The sequence below is a fragment of the Psammomys obesus genome, unplaced genomic scaffold, assembly GCF_907164565.1.
Source record: "Psammomys obesus unplaced genomic scaffold, mPsaObe1.curated_primary_1811, whole genome shotgun sequence".
Classification (NCBI taxonomy): Eukaryota; Metazoa; Chordata; class Mammalia; order Rodentia; family Muridae; genus Psammomys; species Psammomys obesus.
This window is the reverse complement of record NW_026587216.1, coordinates 38,710,191-38,723,001: the sequence shown is the minus strand read 5'-3', so window position 1 is coordinate 38,723,001 and position 12,811 is coordinate 38,710,191. Positions and strand designations below refer to the sequence as shown.

The 12,811-nt window shown below is 44.8% G+C and overlaps 1 protein-coding gene across 2 annotated transcripts in view; it reads right to left on the bottom strand.

The window, feature by feature from the left end:
• The window catches only part of Chd7 (chromodomain helicase DNA binding protein 7), a 168,280-nt gene extending 161,962 nt beyond the window's left edge, over positions 1-6,318 (bottom strand). For both annotated transcript variants that reach the window (XM_055603216.1, XM_055603217.1), the window contains exon 1: positions 6,284-6,318. The gene's annotated coding sequence lies outside the window, so the exon portion shown is untranslated. The remainder of the gene's footprint in view (positions 1-6,283) is intronic.
• Between the last annotated feature and the right edge of the window lie 6,493 nt (positions 6,319-12,811).

Below are 12,811 nucleotides of genomic sequence, written 5' to 3'. Positions count from 1 at the left end.
TTTGTGCAACCACTGGCCCAGTTACTGGTGATTAACTCAAGGTCAAGATCAACCTGTCACTGCTTTGTCTTCTCACACTCCTGTTTGCCTCAGAAGAGAATAGAGGCCATGAAAGAGTCAACCTAGGTAACATTTTGAAGGAGACAGAATCTCTGAAGCTACTTTAAGAGAAAAGCTTTTAACCAGGTGCGGTGGCACATGCCTGTCATCCCAGCATAGAGGAGGCAGAAGCAGGAGGATCTCAGTAAGTTCCAGGTCAGCCTGGTCTACAGAGTGAGACCAGGACAGCCAGGGCTACACACAGAGAAACCCTGTCATGAAAAACGAGAAACCAAAAAGAAGCAGACATCATGACTCATATACAATAAAGCATCCTTTAAAAAAAAGGCTAAAGACCTGCGTGCACACATACTTATATGTGAGTATTCATTACGTGTTCATGTATGTGCACATGAGCAAGTGAACGCCACCAGGGCCCAGTAAACCTTTCCCTCAAAGGTACTTCGGTCTATAGGGGCTTCTCCACCTCCCACATATCGAAAACATGCTTGCGCATTTAAAGTGATGCAGACACACAGGAGCTAGCAGTAAACGGGACTGAACCCTAAGTGCCAGGCACACAGTTGATGCAAATTCAGATCTCATGTATAGAAACTTTAAAAGGTGATGCTTGTTTTTGGTTTTTGACAACAGCAGACAGAGGAATCAAGCCTTCTAATTCAGCTGTAAACAGGAGGAAATTTCTTCAGGTAAAAAAAAATATATATATTTTTTAAATACTGCCAACCAATCAAATGAGTGGGGGGGAAAAAAAACAGAACCTTAAGGTAAGGTTGAAAAAATTTTCCCTAGGACTATGATTAGTTAAATTTATTTTTAAAACACAAAAGATTTCCTGTTTATACCACAAAAGTGATAAAAAAAAAAAAACCTGAGTTTCCATATAGAGTGTCATTTAGCTTCTCTGATGTTAAAATTCTCTCAGTATAACATATCATAAATATAAAAGGTGAGGAAATAAATAGTAATATAAAAACTACTGCAACTCAATTAATTTATTAAGTGCTAACAGTGCAAGAAGCAGAGTAGGCTATTTTGATGCATTATCATATTAGTCCTCATTCACCTGAGGCCACTGCCAGGCATAGGTGAAGAAACAGTCTTAAATAAATTATGTAACCTGCCCTGGATCAGTGGAACTAGTTAGTTGTTTGTCCAAAGCCACAGCTAGTACACAGCTTTATTAGGATTCAAATTAGAGCTGGTCAACTCCAGAATCATAGCTTTTAATTAAGTGAAACCACCAGTCCTTAAAACTACCCTTTTTTTTTTTTAACTATCTATTTTTTAAATTGATGTCTTTTTTCTTGGCTTTTCCTATGACTATGATTTAACCACACTTAACATACTGTTTTGTGCTCTATTCTTTGAAGCCTTCTGCTTTCCCGAAGTGTGATCGACAATGTCTACATGATATTCTAACACAACCCAGCATAAATTAAACCACCCCCATTTCTCAGTGTGGCTGCTCTCTTGTGACAGCTGACAGGCCTTGAGACTACTTCCCAGGGCAGGTGACTGACACACTGCTGTGGCCATATATAAACAGCTTTTTATACAGCTTTTATGGCCTTTCCAAAGGTTTGTATTTCTTAAACTTCTGACAATAATAAGGGAACAGTTCTCTTCATACTTTGGGAAAAAAATCATTTTAAATGTTTTCACAACTTGGTCAGAGAAGGGTTGTTTTTAGTAACAGAAATCTGGGGGTTTTATGTTTTAAGAATGAATGGGTCTTGCTATGTATATCCCGAACTAGGCTCTAACTTAACAGTGACCCTCCTGCTTAACTACAGGCAGCTACAGTTGCAGACATGTGCCACGGAGCTTGCCACAAATTACACCCACAGTTTGCAAGTTTTTTTACTCAAACAGAGTAAACTCTCCGTCTACACATCCAGTTGTCCCTTTCCTCTTTTCCTGGGGGACTGAACTCTCAGAGTGCGCTCTCAGGTGTCACCCCCACTCCCAGCCAGGTCCCTCATCATGCACCGACTGCTGCGGATCTTCCTCTTCCCCTTCATTTCCCCCGCCCTCACCAAGTGCCACTGCCTCCTGGCTGGGCTCTTTCAACAGCCTCTGACTTTTTGCCTCGAGTCTCTGTTCAGATGCAACCCATCACACGTTGCCAAACTAACCTTTCATCTCCATTTCCATCATGTAACCCCAGTGAGGAGCTCACCCAGGCTGAACTTCCAGTTGCGCCACAGCCCAACCCTGTCCCCACCTCTCCAACCTTCTGCCCTTCTCCAGGCCAGCACTCTCTGCCTCCCAAGGCGGGCTCCTGGGACCAAAGGATGAGAGGAGGAGGAGGAGCACAGAGCAGTGTGGGCCAATGCGGTGTTCCTCTCCAAAGGGCCACAGCTCCAGGCCAGCCACCCTCTTGAGAGGGCACCAGGACACAAAGCCCTGCCCTGGCCCCTGCAGGCTGTTCTGGATGGGCTCTTTGGCTCCTACCAGGGCCTCAGGCTGACGGCCACTCATCATCTGTTCACATTACTGCTACCTCTCCATTCTATCAGAGGGGAGACCCAGTCCCCCTCCTGGTTCAGTCTTCACTGCTGGCACACTGACCACACCTCAACATGCCCTCCTAGCACTTTCTCACACAGGGTGCCTTTGTCACCCATTGGTCACATGTGAACCTGCACTTCCAAACAAGGAGGAACATTTTCAGCACCTCCCACTGAGATTAGCACAACCATAATTTTACACTAGCATGCCTTCAACAACAGTCAAGTCAGACCAAAAGGTCAGCAAGAATATCCTACAACCCTGCATATAATTCTGGAAGCTCACAGTTTCCACTAGGCATAGCCATGCTTCCAAATACCGAAACCGATCTTGCTGTAAGTCCTACACAGAAATTGTCAGTTGTTCTTCAAAGATGTAAATCTGGAAACATGGAGCTCTCTCCTGGTCTTAATGGCCATGTCTCTGGATTTAGTCATACCCTTCTTAGAACTGACAGGATCATGGACCTCTATACAGAAATTCACACATGGGCAAATTTGGATAGGCCTGGATTTCTGAAGCCCATTCCTAAAAATCCTGTTGACAAGGCAAGTTCTTTATCTCACTATGGGCATTAGCTAATGGGACCAGAGCCCTAGCATCTCCCTATACTGTATAACCAACTAACTTCAGCAACCAAATAACTTCAGACCTCCCCAGATCTTTTATGGTCTAAGGGTTTTCATATCAATGCAATGTTAAAATCTAACAATGTGGTGATTGATGATCCACAGGTCACTAGATTAACCCACAGTGTCCCACAGAAACCAAATGTTGGCAATGTTCTACTCAGGTGCCAGGAATGTGGCAACAGGGCCTTACCTCCCTTTCCCTAGCCATGTTCTGAAGCATCTGGGAGAGGGCCTCTCGGGGAGCCACCTTCCAATGCCTGTGATAAAGAGCTTCTACATGAGACTACCTGCCGGCTGCACTTGGAGCCTTATTTATGGAAGGTACCCTGTTCCCTGGAGGTGTAGGGCTGAGGCCAGCCTCTCTGTGATTGCAGAAGCACACAAGCCTGTCTCCAGAATGCCACAGCCAAGACAGCAAGGTCTCAAGGACACAGGTTTAAGTCAGGGAGATGCCCTCTATAGGAGCAGGCAAGAAGGGAGGTTCCCCAAAACAGGTCATCTCCCTGTGCAAAGAATAGTGATGGATAACTATGCTCCCAAAGGCATATGGGTGTGTGTTGGGTGGGAGGGGTGCAGGGGACATGAGGCCCGGCCACTGGCAGAACATGGAGTGCTGCAGATAGCTTAAGTCCAAGCTAAGCAACTGCCTGTGCATGGTAGCCAGGGTGGAGGCCAGGCCTAAGATCCCAAACAACAGCCAACACTGAACTTTCATTACAGCTCTAAAAGAAGGAAGAGGGCTCACGATGTTTTGTAGACTGCACTAAAGATGGAGTCTGACCTGTGGTATTGGAAGTAATAGTTTTTTGAGTCACATGTGGAAACAAGAGCTGAAGCTGTGATCCTGAAGCAGACCTACAGAAGGCCAAGGGCAAAACACCCAGAACAGAAAGGAATGCCAGCAGAGGCTGCAATAAGGGAAAGCTCAAGACCCCAATGGCCTGCTCACCAGGGTCCAGAACAAGTCTCAAGAGATGGGTGATCTTAAAGCAAGCTTAAGACTGAAAGGAAACAGCTTGTCTTCTACTTGAACATTAGCATCTTGCCCTAGCAGCACTATGCCAAAAAGTCCTGCCCTAATCCACTTACCAGACTCTCTTGAACAAGCTCAAAAACAAAACAAAACAAACATTGCCCACCTTTGGAAATCATGTTGGCTTACACTAAATGCATTGCTCTCACGAGACAATGCCCCTTACCAATTTCTCTTTGCATACACCTACCACAGACCTCAGAACTACTCCTGAAACAAGTTCCTAATTAAGCCATGTCAGAAATAAGAATAAAAAGTATCAATAAATAACAAATTTACTTATCTATAGCAACAGTGTTTCAACAGCTCTTTACGCTGCTGCTCACTCTCTCCTTTTATGATAACTGGCTTGCCAAAGAATGGCCACAAAGGACCCACAAAGATGCAACAAAGTAACACCCTTCATGACATCCCAAATACATTGTAGCGGTTTATATAGCATTTTCTGAAGCCTTTCAGCTTCCAAAGTATACAAAACGGAAAAAACAAATGGTCTTCTAGCCAGGCTTTTAGGGGTTACAAATGGCAACAAGAGCTGACACTTTGAACCTGAACCAGGCCAAGAAGAGGGGCAAATCCCACCATACAGGAAGGAACTGGGAAGAAAGAAATGTGAAAAGAGACAACAGGGGGAGAAGATTCAGGACTCCAGGGGACTCCTCACAGAGGCCCCTCGAGAACAACAGCCAGAAGGATGGGGGCATGGGGAGCACATCAGAAACAATCCAATAAACATCCAGACTCTAGAAAGCACATACAAATTTTAATTCAGTAAAGATGTGCCGATGAAGAGTCTGCATTTTTTGGTGAGAAACACACAGGCAATCTTTACAAGAATTGGAACTCTTGCTTTAAGTACCTTGAAGCAGCAGCTTCTTAGAATCCCTCCTGAAACTGTCAAGTCAATGACCAGATTCACCACTGGGCTGGGTGGACAGTTCTACGGGCCTGCCTGACCAAGGTGCGGCTGGTGTAAAGTACTATGTTGTGATCCAGAAAGGGTGACCCCCATGACGTGAGCTCCTCTCTGAATTCTCAAATACTGAGCAATGGAGAAAGACTGTCAGCCACTCTCCAAGGTATAAACAAGCCTGAATTTCTGTGACTCCCCAACTGACTAATCCCTCCTCCACCATCAAAGACTGTGGTCACACGAAAGCTAGGGTAAAGATTTCCCAGCTGAATGAAGCATGGCAGTGAGGCCTGCCACTAGAACTCAGCTGCAACTAAGCCCTACCTGTGTGCTCAAAAAAGAAAAACTATCTATTGCTCTCAGTTTTGTCCTTGTTAATGATTTGATAGTACGAAGTTTTCCTTTTTTGGCTGGGCACTCACAACTAAAAAAAAAAAAAAGAACTCTTAACATCCTGGCTATCCTCGGAAAGCTTTTATTCAATTTTCATAGATTTTTATTTTTTGTATATGCATGCTTTGACTGCATGTGTGAACACTGCCTGCATGCCTGGTGCCCACAAAGCCAGGAGAAGGTATTAGGTCCCCTGGAAATGGAGTTAAGGACAGTTGTGAGTTCCCATGTGGGTGCTGTGATCTGAGCCTTGGTCCTCAAGAGCAGCCAGCAATTGTAACTGCTAAACCACCTCTTCAGCCCCTATTTAATTTTTTTAATAAGTGGGAAAGTGGTAAGGATAAATAGTAATTTGGATAAATGAAACTCTGAAAATCAACACTCCTGAAACAAAGATTAATGTTTTTAATAATTTATTTTTATTTTATGCACACTGGTGTTTTGCCTGCAAGCATGTCTGAGGGTACTGGATCCTAGAGTCACAGACAGTTGTGAGCTGCCATGTGGGTCCTGGGAATTGAACCTGAGTCCTCTGGAAGAGCAGTCAGTTCAGCAGCGCCGAATCATCTCTCTAGCCCAAGATTAAATTTTTAATGGGGTACCAAAAACATATGTTTTAACCAGAAACTCAACATATTCAAGCTTGTAACCATTTAGTCAATCCTGAAGAACAGTATTATAAATGTACAAAACCCAAACATACAGTGTGAGAGGTTTTTTTAACCCTTGTGCACATACCATAGTATAAATGTGGAGATCAGAGGACAACTTGCGGGGATCTAGTTTCTCTTTCCATCATGTGGTTCCCAGGAGCCGAACCGAAGTCATTAGATTGGGCAGCAAGTGCCTCTACTCTCTCAGCCATCTTACCAGCCCTGTAATACATTATTTTCATTTTGGAAAGTAGTATCACCATTCAAGATTTTATCACTCCTTTCAAAAATGTGCTGACAAGGAAAACACCCATGACACACAGGTCCATAGATTTCCACATCTCAACTCTATAAGCACTTATGCAAGTGCTAGGTGTCACTAAACGATGAGGATAAATGTTGAGAGCCGCTTCCTTTAGTTGATGGCATTTTGTGAGCAGCCTAAGTTATACTTACACACACACACACACACACAAATGGCTATGACATCACTGGGTAATACAATGTTTTGAGACCAAATGTCGTTTTGTGGTGAGTGACTGTCCCTGACTGGGTGAGGCTCTGGAGACGGCCGACGGTCTCGTGTGTTGGCCGTAGCAGTCCGCAAGCACCTCAGGGACTCCATCCTCACACAAGGCAATGTTCATCCAAGAGAGCACAGTGAGGGAGGCTGCAAGCCTTGTGGCGTCCTGGTGAACTCTTCTTTCATGAGCAGTGAGAAAAAGATGCCCAGTGAATGGCACGTCGGATAAACAATGGGGAGAAACTTCAAGAAAAAACATAAGCTACGCTAAATAAGCTACAAGCTAAATAGTTCAATGCTAACTGTGTCCTAGACTGAGCAGCCTGGGCGAAGCTGTCACAAGAAAGTTTTGTGATGAGCCTGCATCTTCCAGGTCAAAGTGTCTGCAACTGATAAGATGTGGCATCTGAGGAGAGGGGCCCTCACAGACTATAGTCCGTTAATAGGCAACTTACAGCCTCTGTCTCTCTCCAGGAACTTTTCTAAAAAGCACAGGTGTACAAGATCTCAGCCTGTTCCTCAAAGTCTCCTCAGACCCAGGCTGTTCTGATAGGAGCAGCCAAAGCTCTTTCTATGGAGGAGACAAGTGTACCTGTCCTGACTACAGTCAACTACACCCAGTAAATACTGTGAACCTGGAAAATCATATTCAACAATCTCTAGAACTACATTTCATCCTCCCATAAAATGACAATTACTATTCCTACCTCAGCATTCTCCCTAATCCTACTTCAGGATCCAGTGAGAACTGTTTATGTAGAAGGCTTTGTAAAATGCTAACGCACAAAGTCCTTGCTCCATAAACGTCAGCTATGTGGATCACCCCCACTGGCGCACTAGTCCTGTTTTAAGAACTTTCACTTCTCTGTCACTGTCTAAGAAGCAGGCTAATTCTCAGGGAGCTTCACCAAGGGGTCATCCCTTTCCTGAAACTGAAGCCTCCTCACACTCTAGCTGGCCATTCATGCCTCAAACTCCAGCTGCGAGCTTACTCTCTGTTTAATCCCTTCCTTACCCGATAATCAGAAGTCTGGAAATGAGGAAGTCATGTGCTCTGAGGCTGAAGCACCTGGTGTTCCTGTGGACTTGGGTCTCTGACAGAATCAGACACTTTACACTTCACAACTGACTAACTCAGGCTGTAAAGAATATTGTCACCCACTATGTAAAGAACAGCAGGTCTGGTAGAAAGAAGGCCTGGTCAGTTATCTAGAAAGACATCCATATCTCACAGCAGAGAGCACTGGGGAAGCTGGAAAGGATGACCCCCTGACACTGTCACGTTCAGAACCAGAGACTTTGGAGTCGCTTCTGTGGAACCAACAGTGGCAGGCTCAGGTAACCGACATGTGGGAGCCTGCTGGATGAAGCTTCGTGCATGCATGAACTTCCAAACGTGTCGTCTGAGGGAAGGCGAAAACTGTGGAGCCCATCACCACTGCGGGCCACTCATTCTTGTCTACTCATCACTGAAGACGATAGTCTGGGGAACCTTTTTAATTAAAAACAAAATCAAGGACGGGCAAGATCGCTCGGAAGGTACAGGCATTTTGCTGCCAGACTTGACAACCTGTTTGAATCCCCAGGCCTCACATGGCGGAAAGAGAGAACTCACTCCCACAAGCTGTCCTCGGAACTCCACTGACACACTATGGCATGTGCGTGCCCACACACATACACGTGCAAAATAAGTGTTTGCATTTTTTAAACTGAAGACATTGTCATGATGGGTTCAGCGGCTAAGGGTGGGCTGGTAAAAATAACAACTGCTCACCCAGTGGACCGAACTGCTCTACCACATGCTTCTGGTGGAGGTAAGTGCCCACTTGAGCTCACCATATCCTCCGGTGGCTGGGTGTATCAGCGTCTCCATTTTTAGGATTCATTCCTGGTCTTTCTGGCATAAGAATTCAAGTTCCCAGCCACCACACAGTATGTATGTATGTATGGCTTCCCATGAGTGTCTTCCTCTCGACTAAGAGGAAGACCCCTTGAGGGTGAAAGGCACAACAGACTCTGAACACCATGTGCCAAAACATCACAAGATGCCACAAATACAAGTGTAAATAGGCCGTATGGACAGGAGCAAGTCAGGCTGGCAGGACTCGGCAAAAGGATAAGCTATGTGCTTGTACTTCTAAAGCACCTTTTCTCTCTCTTTCAAGAATTTATTTATTTTTTAGAGCATTGATTGGTGTTTTGCCTGCAAGTCTGTCTGTCTAAGGGTGTCAATCCCCTGGAATTAGAATTACAGACAGCTGTGGGCTGCCAGGTGGGTGCTGAGAACTGAACCCTGATCCTCTAGGAAGAACATCCTGTGCTCTTAACCACTGAGCCATCCCTCCAGCCCCTAAATTACCTTTTCTTATTTCACACAAGTAAATCTGGTCTTGGTGGCAACTTTAACTAAAAAGCTTTGCAAGTAGATCCTAGAATCCAAGCAGTCAGGATCTAAGCTCCTCCACCCCAGACAGCAGTGGGATGGCTCCAAAGAGCTTACGCTCTCATGCCTCAGTCTCCTCAGCTGCAAAATGGAGGTAACTGTACCTAATCCTGGCAGTTGTTCTTGATGAGGAATTAAAAGACCCACTGAGAACACTCAACACAGGCCACAGTGTAACTCAGTGGTACAGCCTGTGTTTACGATGTAAAGACGCAGTGTCTGACTCCCACAGGCTGTTCTGACTTCTTCACACATGCACAAGCATGCATACACACACTCGTTATTACAATTATTATGATTACTGTTATCTTTTAAGATATCTTGTTCTTTGCTTTTTTTTTTTTTTTTTCAATGCCCAACACACAATTTAATCAAGACCTTGAAACTTCCAGGAGGTTGGCATGAATTATCACACCTGATCTACATATTTGAAATGGATTAAAACAAAAACAAGATGAAGTACATAGAATATATAAACTACTACAGTGGAGGCTTTAAGTTCCCTCTAAAGATCAATGGTTAACAGTACACAGACCGCACCCATACTTAAAGTAATTGCCAGGCCCACATGCTATAAAATACGTCCATTTTTAAGGCATATTCTTGTTACAGAATGTGCTGAAACTAGTACTCAACTAGAATACTAGCAAGCATTGCCTTGGAAGCTAAATATATGCTTATTATTCTTGAAGGGACATCTCACTGTTTACCTGCTCATGTTAAACATACTTAATGGTATTTAGGTGTGTTTAAATAATATGCACACCGGTAACAGTCTTAAATATCAATAGAACAGATTTCTCCAATGTCCCAGTATCTCTCAGAAAACTGAACAGGAGACAGTGCACTCCTTAAAAGGTTACAGTAATCCCTCCAACCTGCTGCAGAACTAGGAAGAAAAACAATTAGCAAGGTATCTACAGTCCTTATCAGACACACTGCCGGCCTGACGGTCTTAAGATGAAGTTCCTAGAAGGATGCAGACTAAGGCTCACACAGGTCTAATTCCTCGCTGCTCCTCACACAAAGGCTGGGCTGGAAGTCCTGTCATCTGTGGCCCCTCTCAGTAGCAGTAGCTCTGTGCCTGACCCTGTATTGATAAAATAATACATGGTGTAAAACTCAACCTACCATATGACCTCTGCTGCCTCCTGAGTTGCTCCTGAAGCCAAAAGAGGCAGTCCCCAAGTACAGTCGCTTCATGGGCCCACTAAAGCCCGCACTGCAGGAGCCTGTGAGCACCTTTCCATCAGCCCACAACTCAGGTCAAAGTGGCCTCTCCAACCTTGGAAACATGCTACTGACTTAACCAAGCAAAAGGAGGCATCTGAAAGGAATTTTTAAAAGACTGAAACTAGAGGGGCTGAAGAGATGGCTCAGCAGTTAAGAACATTAGCTGCTCTTCCACAGGACCTGGGTTCAACTCCCAGAACCCACATCACAGCTAACAACTGTCTGTAACTCCAGGACCCAACACCCTCACACAGAAATACATGCAGGTAAAACATCAATGCCCAAAAATAATAATAATAATTTTAAAAGAAAATAATAAAAAAAAATAGAAACTGGGCAATTGAAGAGATAGTACCAGCAATACACTCCCACCACAAAGCTGGCAAGAGGCATCTGAAACGTTGGTCAGAGCAGTGAGAGACCCTCAAAGATACTAGCTTCAAGGGAGGACATCTTCATTTGCAGACAAAAAAAAATTAAACACAGATTAAATAAATTTTCATAATTTAACTCATATATTATTAAAAGCTACCATTCAGAAGCTTCTCTGGGTTTGTCAATCAACACCTCTCCTCTGCCACCAGCACCCACGTTGTATAATCTACTTTCTACAAGTGAACAAAGTATCTTTGAAGATAATTTACATATTAAACTGGTTTGTACATACTCCACTAAACACCAGGTAAGTATTCAGGCCAAGGCTGTTATTTCTCCCCAATTATTTAAATGTTATATTCATTCCTACAACACCCACGTAGAACCCAACTGTCTCAACAATTAACTCCCTCCGAGTGAGAAGCACACGCTGAAAGCACATGGTACCCACAAGCTCTCTCCTGGAAGCCCAAGGACCTTGTCCGAATACATAACAAGCAACTAAACAGAGCTTCCAGAAGAGAAGACACAGAAGGGCAAACATAGCCAAGTCTGGTTACCACAGGATTCGTGCTCAGCCTCTGATGAGCAAACTCCTACAGAGTGCTACGCTTGACATTAGGACAGCTGCAATGGTCACTACCCTCCCCCCATTACCCGGAGCCTACCAGCAATCCACAGTGGGCTTACACACACTAACACCTTTGAGGGGAAAGCAGTAGATTATACTTGAAAAGTCTGGAATAGCACCAACAGTGGAAAGAAGGTTACAACGACGGTTACCCAACCAACAGTCAGGATCAGTGATTTCGTCATATGCTCAAAGAGCTCACGGCCTTCTTCCTCACATGCCATCCAGTCAGGCGCCCGCGGCCTCCACGAATAGCATCACCAGCCAGCCAAGGAGGCGATGTACTAGAAACTGACATCCCCAGAGGCCTCTCTAACAGGACGCGTCCATCTACCTTCAGGTCTGATGCACCGAAACCCTACATATTTCTCACATCTCTCCATCCCTAGTCCACATCCACATCAGTGCCCACAAAAGCAGACAGGATACTGTACACAATCTTCCATTCTCCTCCGCCCAGCCACCCACTCATGTCGTCCCAAACACAGCTCTGTCCACGTCAACAATGCTTAACTCGCAGTACTACAGCTTTCTCCCAAAATCCCAAGTTCCACACCTGTCAATGCTGCCCCAACGGGATGCTGCCTGCCTCTAGGGTCTCACCTCAAGGCTCCACAATGGCCTAAAACTGCAACCTCCCCGAGCACAGAGGGCTCTACTGCCTTGCACGTCCTCACGTTTTCCCATACACCAAGAGATGGATGGCAACGCTAAAGCCATTTCTCAAAGGCTAAGCCCCCAGAAGGGTGGAGTTCCAGAGTCGGAACTGCTGACCTCCCAGTGTCCACTGTGCAGCACCTAACCTCACAGCAGCTTTGCCTTCTGAAGCTCTACCAAGTCACCTCATGTTGCCACTGTGTTCCCAGTCTCTACTACCGCCCCTTTCAGGTAACAGGTACCCAAAAGCAGATGAACAGAAAACAAGCAGAACAGGAAGACTAACCAGTGTCCATATCCACTTGCTGGGAAAGCCAAGCCTGTTGCCTCCTCAGGCAGCAGGAGGCTTAAATGGCCACCAAGAAAGAATCTACCTAATTCCGCATTAACAGCCACGAGCACACCTGACAGCCAGCCAACCTTCACCCACAAAAGCACGTTTCTCCATTAAAATGACGCACATAATCTTCACTTTAAAAGGATGCTCATCATTTTCAAAGTGAAAACAAAACCTCCACCAAAAAAAAAAAAAAAAAAACTTTTCTGAGAGAACACTCGTGTTTGCCATGGACTGACAAGGAAAATGTACAGCATCTAGTGAGGGTGACGAGCACATGATTCAACACTGAAAACAGTAATCAAATGTTGGAATAATTATCTCTGGGGTTTTTTTTTGTTTGTTTTTTCCAAAATAGATGGTCATGGGGGTGTGGGAATCTAGCACAGGAGAGGGAATGTAACTGACCTGAGA